The sequence below is a fragment of the Cucurbita maxima genome, unplaced genomic scaffold (assembly GCF_002738345.1).
Source record: "Cucurbita maxima cultivar Rimu unplaced genomic scaffold, Cmax_1.0 Cma_Scf00060, whole genome shotgun sequence".
In the NCBI taxonomy this organism is placed as follows: domain Eukaryota; kingdom Viridiplantae; phylum Streptophyta; class Magnoliopsida; order Cucurbitales; family Cucurbitaceae; genus Cucurbita; species Cucurbita maxima.
In genome coordinates, this window is record NW_019272076.1 from 501,427 (window position 1) to 512,798 (window position 11,372).

The 11,372-nt window shown below is 35.7% G+C and overlaps 1 pseudogene; it reads right to left on the reverse strand.

Moving 5' to 3' along the window:
• Positions 1-1,895: 1,895 nt before the first annotated feature.
• On the reverse strand, positions 1,896-1,992 carry LOC111471927 (annotated as a pseudogene).
• Between the last annotated feature and the right edge of the window lie 9,380 nt (positions 1,993-11,372).

Below are 11,372 nucleotides of genomic sequence, written 5' to 3' on the forward strand. Positions count from 1 at the left end.
GGCGGTCCTCAGATCGAGTAGTTTTTCGCTTGGTTGCTTAAAAATTAGCTAAAACTTTTTTCTTGCCCTAGGAATGGGGAATGGTCCAACTTTATGGTTGTGATTCGAATTTTTCGAAACCGAAGCGTTTTTGCTTGCATTTTAGGGCGGTCCCAAGACCGATCGATTTTTCGTTCGTTTCTGAAAAAATTAGGGAAATTTTTTTTCTTGCCCTAAGGGTGGGAAATGACCCAACTCGATGGTTTGGAGTCGAATTTTTCAAAATCGAAGCGTTTTCGCTTGCGTTCTGTGGCGGTCCCGAGACCGAGCAGTTTTTCTCTCGGTAGCGAAAAAATGAACGAAATTTTTTTCTTGCCCTACGAGTGGGTAATGACCCAACTCAATGGTTTGGAGCTGAATTTTTCGAAACCGAAATGTTTTCACTTGCGTTCTAGGGCAGTCCCGAGACCAAGCAATTTTTTGTTTGTTTGCGAAAAAATTAGGAAAATTTTTTTCTTGCCCTAGCGGTAGGGAATGATCCAACTTGATGGATAAAGCCAAATGTTTCGAAACCGAAGCGTCTTCTCTTGCGTTCTAGGGCGGTCCCGAGATCGAGTGATTTTTTGCTCGGTTGCGAAAAAATTAGCAAAAACTTTTTTCTTTCCCTAGGGGTGGGGAATGACCCAAATTTATGGTTGGGAGCCAAATTTTTTGAAACGGAAGCGTTTTCGCTTGCATTCTAGGGCAGTCCGGAGGCTGAGCGGTTTTTCGCTCGATAGTGAAAAAATTAGCAAAATTTTTTTTCTTGCCCTACAGGTGGGGTGCGATCCAACTCGATGGTTGGGTGCCAAATTTTTCGAAATCGAAGCGTTTTCGCTTGCATTCTAGGGCGGTCCCGAGACCGATCGATTTTTCGCTCGGTAGCAAAAAAATAAGCAAATTTTTTTTTATTTTCCTAGGGGTGGGGAATGACCCAACTCGATGAATGGGAGCTAAATTTTTTGAAACTGAAGCGTGTTCGCTTGAGTTCTAGGGCGGTCCCGTGGCCGAGCTATTTTTCGCTTGGTAGCGAAAAAATTAGCGAAATTTTTTTTCTTTCCCTAGGAGTGGGGAATGACCTAACTCGATAGTTGGGAGCCAAAATTTTTGAAACTGAAGCATTTTCGCTTGTGTTCTAGGGTGGTCCTGAGACCGAGCAGTTTTTCGCTCGATAGTGAAAATTAGTGAAAATGTTTGTAACGACCCAGGTACACCGCTAGCAAATATTGTTCTCTTTGGGTTTTCTCTTTTGGGCTTCCCCTCAAGGTTTTAAAATACGTGCATCGCTAGCAAATATTGTCCTCTTTGGGTTTTCTCTTTCGGGCTTCCCCTCAAGGTTTTAAAATACGTGCACGGCTAGCAAATATTGTCCTCTTTGGGTTTTCTCTTTCGGGCTTCCCCTCAAGGTTTTAAAATACGTGTGCTAGGGGAAGGTTTCCACATTGTAATGACCCAGGCCCACCGCTAGCAGATATTATCCTCTTTGGGCTTTCCCTTTCAAGCTTTCCCTCAAGGCTTTAAAACGTGTCTGCTAAGGAAAGGTTTCCACACTGTAACGACCCAGGCCCACCGCTAGCAGATATTGTTCTCTTTGAGCTTTCCTTTTCAGGATCCCCCTCACGACTTTAAAACACTCTGCTAGTGAAAGGTTTCCACACTCTTATTAAGGGTGGTTTGTTCTCGTCCCCAACCAATGTGGGACATCACAATCCACCCCCCTTCGGGGCCTAGCGTCCTCACTGGTACTCCTTCCTTTAATCGATGTGGGACCGCAAACAAATCTACCCCCTTCGGGGCCTAGCGTCCTTACTGGTACATCACCTCGTGTCTATCCCCCTTCGGGGAACAACGAGAAGGCTGACACATTGTTCGGTGTCTGGCTCTGATACCATTTCTCGATTTGTGCGTGTCATTCTTGCATAGGGCCATGCTAATCTTCTCTATATCGTTCCAATTTTATCGGATGTCCCTGACTGTGTTTTAAGATAAAGATTATGTTTGATGGAATTTAAATGAAGTCTTCCACATTCAATGCTTATGGTACGTACAAAGTAGCGACCTTAAATTAAGTAGAAAATTTTGGGTCGTTACAGTTGGTATCAGAGCCAGGTTACAGATCTTGTAGACTAGCCTACGATGTAGGATTGACATGTTCCATGGTCCCACCATCGATTAAGTCTTCTATATTCAATGTTTATGGTACGTATATAGTAGCGACCTTAAATTAAGTAAAAAATTTTGGGTCGTTACAGTTGGTATCAAAGCCAAGTTACAGATCTTGTAGACTAGCCTACGATGTAGTTGGAATGTTCCATGGTCCCACTGTTGATGTCTCGTCTCCGTCAGGTATGACTTGCATAAGATAAGAAAATAAAATGTTGTTGATTGCGTATGTTGGTATTGCTTGGTCATTATAAAATATAAATCATAATTGAATGTTTACACCAATGACTGTATCATAATTGACTGCATTATTGTTAGCTTAATCCTATATTTATTATAATGTAGAATATGTTATATTTTACCTTGCATGAAATGTGAATGTAAATTATTGTATTGATGATGTTTAGATTTACTGAGCTTGGTACTGTGAATGGGTAGCTATAGTTTTAGTAAGCTACTAAATGTTAGTGTATCCGTGGAAATAATTATGCTAAGGAATGTCATATGCTTCGGTTATACGTCTCGAATATAGATTAATTACTTATTGTGATCCCATTGATATGGAGAGGAATGCACCAACGTATACTGACGTGTAATTAATTTAAAATGAAATGAAAATGACCCAGGAAGATAAATGACAATATCTTATAGTATGCTATACATATTAAGGGTGGTAGTGTTTGAAAGAAAATTTTATAACTTTGAAGTATGTCGAGATGAAATTAAAGTATCAGTAGAAAAAAAAAATTGAGTTAAAACCATAAAAGTTTAAAACGTGTATACTTAATTGGGTGGTTACATGAACTAAATCAAGTGGACACTTACAAACAATTCAAATGCAAACAATAATGAGGAAAGGAAAACAATTCTATTTTTTTTCCTTTTTAATTTTTCAAAATATAGAGAACGAACAATTTTAATTGGAAACATTCCTTTGTATCTATTACCAGTCAAAATTGGACTATAACGAAATTTCGATCTATACCAGCACCGTAATATCTTATTGGGGAGGAAAATTAGAATTAAAGATTAATCAAGAAGGAAAGATATGAGCGTGCGTGAGTAGGAAACAAAAAATAGCTATTCTAATTCTATCATCAGCTATGGGTTCGAATCTTAAGAGAAATTCTCGAGAATGTTTCTACCCTAAAATTGTTCCGTCTTTCTTTAATGATAAGGAGAGGGAAAAAAATTGGATCAAAAGAAAATGTCATTTTGAAGTTTTATTAACCATGGAAAATTTAAGGATAAGTCAGAATAAACAGGAGTTCATAGTTAGTTCAGAATTAAGGTCGAGTTACCTAGGTCATCGAGTGGAAAAATTAGTCTCAACAGTAAACGACCTTATAAAGTGTGAGTAATTTTCTTCATGGTTCGGTCTTATGCAATAATCATTGCATAGGATGCCCCCACTCACATGTCTCCACATGTACAATTTAGTGATCACATTGTTTATATCATATACAAAAGTGGGTTGCATCCATAGTGTTCCTAGAGTAAGATACTCAACCTTATCCCTGTACTATAGATAGTTTTGACTATATACTTGAACTTGATCCAGTCTTATGTCTCTACATATAGTTCAAGTAATCATACTATAACCAGAGTGTTCTTAGTTTATTGGATTTAGATTAATGATAGTAACATTCACTTTATTCAATAATAATCTTTACTGAATAAATATCAATAATAACTTTATCGAAAACAAAATATGTTTTTGTTTACAAACTATGAGTTTCAGGACATAAAACCCAACATTTATACACTCTGTTACTTCAAAATTCTATTATAAATCATCAAACTTGATCATTCCCCACAAAATTTCAAAAAACATGGACAGTTACTCGATTTTTTTAGAACGTGCTTCAAATGTCCCGAATTGGGGTTTCCAAATTAGGATTCGATTTTAAGCACTTTTTTACTGTTTTACACCCTCTGTTTATTCAATATTCTATTCTTAATAATCATGCCGAATAATTCCCAACCAAAATTTTGAAAAACATCGACTGTTACTCAGTTTTTTTAGCACGTACTTCAAACGTCTCGGATTAGGATTTCCATTTTAAGCATTTTTTTACTCTTTTATACACTATGTTGTTTCAAAATTTTATTCTAAATCATCAAGCTTGATTATTCCCAACAAAAATTTTGAAAAACATGAACAGTTACTCGGTTTTTTTAGAATGTGCTACTAACGTCCCGGATTCGGGTTTCCAAATTTGGGTTTCAATTTTAAGCACTTTTTTTTTTATTATTGTTTTACTCATTCTATTTCTTCAACATTCTATTCTAAATCATCATGCATAATCATTCCCCACAAAAGTTTCGAAAAACATCAAACGTTACTCGGTTTTTTTGCACGTGCTTCAAGTGTCCCATATTAGAGTTACATTTTATGCACTTTTTTACTATTTTATACACTCCGTTACTTCAAAATTCTATTCTAAATCATCAATCATGATCATTCCCCACAAAAATTTCAAAAAACGTCGAGAGTTACTCGATTTTTTGAGAACGTACTTCGAATTTCCCAGATTGGGGTTTCCAAATTATGGTTTCGATTTTAAGCACTTTTTTACTTTTTTATACTGTCCATTTCTTCGACATTCTATTCTAAATCATCAAGCTTGATCATTCCAAACAAAAATTTTGAAAAACATCGATCGTTACTCAGGTTTTTCAGGACGTGCTTCAAACGTCCCAATTTGGGTTTCAATTTTAAGCACTTTTTTACTCTTTTATACATTTCGTTACTTCAAAATTCTATTCTAAATTATCAAGCTTGATCAGTCCCCACAACAATTTCAAAAAACATGGAACGTTACTTGATTTTTTTAGAACGTGTTTCAAACGTCCCGGATTGGGGTTTACAAATTAGGGTTCGATTTTAAGCACTTTATTTTAAATTTTTTACACACTCCGTTTTCTTCGAAATTCTATTTTAAATCATCATGCCTAATCATTTACCACAAAAATTTCGAAAAACATCAAACGTTACTCGGCTTTTTTGCACGTGCTACAAACATCCAAGATTAGGGTTATATTTTAAGCACTTTTTTACTCTTTGATACACTCTGTTACTTCGAAATTCTATTCTAAATCATCAAGTTTGATCATTCCCCAAAAAAGTTTCGAAAAACATAGACAATTACTCGAGTTTTTAGCACGTGTTTCTAATGTCCCGGTTTAGGGTTTGCGAATTAGGGTTTCGATTTTAACCACTTTTTTACTATTTTATACACTCCGTTTCTTTGACATTCTATTCTAAATCATCATGTCTAATCATTTCCCACAAAAGTTTTGAAAAACATGGACACTTACTCGGTTTTTTTAGAATGTGCTTCAAACATCCCAGATTAGCGTTTCCGAATTAGTGTTTGGTTTTAAGCTCTTTTTTACTGCTTTATACACTCCGTTTCTTCGAAATTCTATTATAAATCATCATGCCTAATCATTCCCCACAAAAGTTTCAAAAAATATGGACAGTTACTCAGTTTCTTTAGCACGTGATTCGAACGTCCAGGTTTGGGGTTTTCGAATTAGGGTTTCGATTTTAAGCAGTTTTTTACTGTTTTATGCACTCCAATTCTTTGACATTCTATTGTAAATCATCATGCCTAATCATTCCTCACAAAAGTTTCGATAAACATGAACAGTTACTCGGTTTTTTAGCACGTGATTCAAACGTTCCGGTTTGGGTTTTCGAATAGGTTTCGATTTTAAGCACTTTTTCACTATTTTATACACTTCGTTTCTTCAACATTTTATTCTAAATCATCATGCCTAATCATTCCCCATGAAAGTTTTGAAAAACATGGACAGTTACTTGGTTTTTTAGAACGTGCTTCAAACGCCCCGGTTTGGTGTTTCCGAATTAGCCTTTTGATTTTAAGCATTTTTTTTTACTGTTTTATACACAACGTTTCTTCGACATTCTATTCCAAATGATCATTCCTAATAATTCCCCACAAAAGTTTCGAAAAATATGGACAATTACTTGATTTTTTTAGAACGTGCTTCAAACGTCTCGGTTTGGATTTTTGAATTAGGGCTTCGATTTTAAATACTTTTTTACAGTTTTATACACTCCGTTTCTTTGACATTTTATTTTAAATCATCATGTTTAATCATTCCCCACAAAAGTTTCGAAAAACATGGAGAGTTACTCGGTTTCTTTAGCACGTGATTCAAACGTCCGGGTTTATGGTTTCTGAATTAGCGTTTCGATATTAAGCACTTTTTTACTATTTTATACACTCCATTTCTTTGACATTCTATTCTAAATCATCATGCCTAATCTTTCCTTACAAAAGTTTCGAAAAACATGGACAGTTACTCGGTTTCTTTAGCGCGTGATTCAAACATCCCGGTTTGAGGTTTTCGAATTAGGGTTTCGATTTATGCACTTTTTTACTGTTTTATACACTCCATTTCTTCGACATTCTAATCCAAATCATCATGTCTAATCATTCCCCACAAAATTTTCGAAAAATATGGACAGTTACTCGGTTTCTTTAGCACGTGATTCAAACATCCCGGTTTGGGGTTTCGATTTTAAGCACTTTATTACTGTTTTATACACTACATTTCTTTGACATTCTATTATAAATCATCATGCCTAATTACTCCCAACAAAAGTTTCGAAAAACATGGACAGTTACTCAGTTTCTTTAGAAGGTGCTTCAAGCGTCCTAGTTTGGTGTTTCTGAATTAGCGTTTCAATTTTAAGCATTTTTTTTACTGTTTTATACACTTCGTTTATTCGAAATTCTATTCTAAATCATCATGCCTAATCATTCCGCACAAAAGTTTCAAAAAACATGAACATTTACTCGATTGTTTTAAAACGTGCTTCATACGTCCCGGTTTGTGGTTTCCGAATTAGCATTTCGATATTAAGCACTTTTTTTACTGATTTATACACTTCATTTCTTCGACATTCTATTTTAAATCATCATTTCTAATCATTCCCCACAAATGTTTCGAAAAATATGGACAGTTACTTGGTTTTTTTAGAACAAACGTCCTGGTATGGGGTTTCCGAATTAGGCCTTCGATTTTAAACATTTTTTTTTTACTGTTTTATACACTTCATTTCTTCGAAATTCTATTCTAAATCATCATGCCTAATCATTCCTCATAAAATTTGGTTTTTTTAGCAATGGTAAGATTACGAGAAAAGAAATCAGAAATCGTCTCACCTTCCTTCATATGATGGGTCTCAAAGTCCTTGCACAAGGCTTATAGTTGTGCTCATTTCACCTTTGTATTTCCTTGAAATTTTTTCTTCATTGAATCCCAAATTCCTTTCGAAGTTTCTTTATCCAAAATAGTCTCTAGAATTGAACGATCGATGACCTGGAAAAGGTAGTTCTTAGCTCTTAAGTCTTTCAATTTCTGATCTACTATCTCCTTCTTCTGTTCATCTGAGTAATCAGCATCATCTGCTACAACTGAAATCCCAGACTCAACTACTTGCCAATATTCTCTAGAGCGAAGAAAATTCTCCATTAATATGCTCCAATGATCGTAGTGATCAACAAACTTTGGTATTGCTGGTTGAACAAAGCTGCCTTCAGTAGTCATCTTTAGCTGCAGCTGAAAGAGACAAGACTCTAATACCAAATGATAAATTTAATGAAGATAAGTTTGCAAAAGGAAGGAAATTCAATACTTTATTATGTGAAGAATGACTATATTTATAGCCAATACAATGCTGAGTAGAAGATAAAAATAAAATCCTAATAGAAAGTAGAATATCCATCCCAAAATAAAGAATCTGGCATAATATAAGTGATGGAGTTAATATAACACATGGGAAGCAATTTGGATCTTAGGCACTCTTAAATGCTTAATAGAAGATATTTCACTAGCATGTTCATAAGTATTAAAACTCAAGGTTTTTGAGTACTAACCTTTTGTAGTTCAAATTTCTTTTTCCTCACGAACCGGTTTCGAACCACCACTAGTGTCTTCTCCACTATTTTCCGGCCTTAGAACGAGATTCTGAAATTCGGTGAGTGACTAAACTTGGGAGAGATTTAATATGAAGAGAGAGTTTGTGAGAGTTTTTCTCAAGGTTTTTTCAAGGAAGAACTTCCATGTACCTTGATCACTCTATTTATAGAGTCATGTTTGCATGTTCATGCAAAGTTGAGATCACCAAATTTTGACACTCAAATTTGTGGGGTTTATTTGGCAAGCATGCAAGTTTGGTTAAACTAAATTTTGACACCTCAAAATTCCACTAACTCAAACATGGATTTTTTCATTAAATGAAGTAAACATTTTTTACTTTCTTCGTTTTAATTCAACAAATAATTTGAATAATTAATTTTAAATTAAAGTAATATTAAATGATTAATTAAAGTAATTAATTAATATTTAATATTAATTCAAATGTCAATCCCAATCAATTCCGACACATATTTGATTAAAATATTTAAATATTATTTAGATATCTCAGATTCTCTCTTCTTGTTTAATTTGTAAATAAAACAAAAATGTGGTTAAATATATCGTATATATGTAGCGCATATTCCTTAATTTGAATTCGAACACTTCAAACTCACTCGTCACACTGTTCTATGGTTTAGTCTAATATGAGCTAGGAGAGGAACCTAATGGACCTATAGATCATGGGCTTAAACGATCCAAAATTAACCGGCTAAACTTATTAACCTTGTTAACCAACATTCGTTAACTACTAGGACACTCCACTATAGCCTAGTAGTTGCACTCCCCTCACTATAGATATATTTATGTCCATTTGATATAACCATGATTAATAAGTTAATCCTTCACAGGTTGTTCGTAACTAGAGCTGGGTCAATTTATCGTTTTACCCCTGAAGTTACTTCTTGTTCCTTATGTCTCACTGATCCTCTAATGAACAATTGGTTTGTGGTCCAACCAGTAAACCGAATCCCTCTCAGGGCAATGAGAGGGTGGGGCCCCTTGTTCAAGACCTGGAGTCAGTGCTTAAGGGAACTACCTCTCTTCTATCCCTAAAAGTGGGTAGGAGTAAATTTCATCTTGCACCCCACGTCCCCAGCCATTCACCCAGTCTTACCCCTGAAATGGGAGGCCTATTGAGTCGGCGAACTCGAGCCACTCTCACCCATGAAAATCTAAGGACAATTTCGAATAAACAGAAGTTCATTGTTAGCTTAGAATTAAGATCGTGTTACCTAGGTCATCAGATGAAAAGAAAATCAGTCTCAACAGTAAACGACATTATAAAGTGAGAGTGATTTTCTTCATGGTCCGATCTTATGCAATACTCATTGCATAGGACACCCCCNCCCCCCCCTCACTCACATGTCTTCACATGTACAATTTAGCGATCACATTGTTTATGTCATATACAAAAGTGGCCGCATCCATAGTGTCCCTAGGATAAGGTACTCAGCCATATCCCTATACTATAGATCATTTTGACTATATGCTTGAACTTGATCCACTCTTATGTCTCTACATATAGTTCAAGTAATCACACTATAGTCAGAGTGTTCTTAGTTTATTGAATTTAGATTAATAATCGTAAAATTTACTTTATTCAATAACAATCTTTACTGAATAAACATCATTAATAACTTTATTGAAAATAGAATATGTTTTTGTTTACAAACTATGAGTTTTAGGATATAAAACCCAACAAACTCCCACTTGGACTAAAACTCTAGTGGGGTTTTATAATGTTGAGTAGAGAGAAAGACATAAATACAATAAACTAGATCATCACATACTCATGCTTTTTCTCTCACTTGGTCTAGATTACATAACTCATAGTCCTAGACTCACTAGGTGCCCTTGAAACACTAGCTGTGAGGGGCTTTGTAAATGGATCAGCAATGTTGTGCTCTGAAGCTATCTGTGTCACGATCACATCTCCTTGTTGCACAATCTTCCTTATGAGATGATATTTGCGCTCAATATGTTTTCCTCGCTTATGGCTTCTTGGTTTTTTTGAATTTACAACTGCTCCACTATTATCACAATAATGAGTGACATGAAGATGTATATTTGGAACGACTTCCAAATCAATTAAGAACTTCCTAAGCCATACAGATTCTTTCGTTGCTTCACAAGAAGCAACATACTCAGCCTCCATGGTGGAATCAACAATGCAACCTTACTTTATACTTCTTCATATTATTGCTCCTCCGTTCAGAGTGAAGACAGATCCTAATGTCGATTTTCTCGAATCTACATCGATATGAAAATCTGAGTCAGTGTACCCTGTAAGGATAAGATCCTTAGCACCGTGCATTAGCATATAGTCCCTCATTCTCCTAAGATACTTGAGGATATTCTTAACGGTAGTCCAATGAGCACGTCCCGGATTGGACTGATATTTGCTGACAATTCCCACAGCTTAACATATGTCGGGTCGGGTACATAGCATGGCAAACATCAGACTACCGACTGCTGATGCATAGGGAATGCGTCTCATATCCTCAACTTCTTGAGGTGTCTTAGGACTTTGTTCCTTCGACAAATAAACTCCATGCCTGAAAGGTAATAATCCTTTCTTGGAGTCCTGCATCTTATATCGAATCAACATTTTATCGATGTACGATGCCTGAGACAATGCTAGTGCTTTGTTCTTGCGATTCCGAACAATTTGGGTTCCAAGAACAAACTGAGCCTCTCCCAAATCTTTCATTTGGAATTGTGTTGCTAGCCAATACTTAATGTCAGTCAGAAATCCCACATCATTCCCAATGAGTAGGATATCGTCAACGTACAACACTAGGAAAGCTACTGTAGAGTTGACTATCCTTTTATAAACACAAGGTTCGTCATCATTTTATTAAAGCCATAAGATTTGATCGCAGTATCAAACTTTATATTCCAGGATCGAGATGCTTGCTTCAACCCATAAATGGATCTTTTAAGCTTTCAAACCCTTTGCTCGTGATCCTGTTCAATGAACCCCTCTAGTTGAGCCATATCGATACTCTCTTCAAGATTGCCGTATAGAAAGGCTGTCTTAACATCCATTTGCCAAATTTCATAATCATAAAATGTGGCAATGGACAAGAGTATTCTAATCGATTTAAGCATAGCAACAAGAGAGAAGATTTCTTCATAGTGCACCCCCTCTCTTCGGGTATAACTCTTTGCTACAAGTCGAGCTTTAAAGGTCTGTACCTTACCAGTTTGGTCTCGTTTCCTCTTATAGGTTC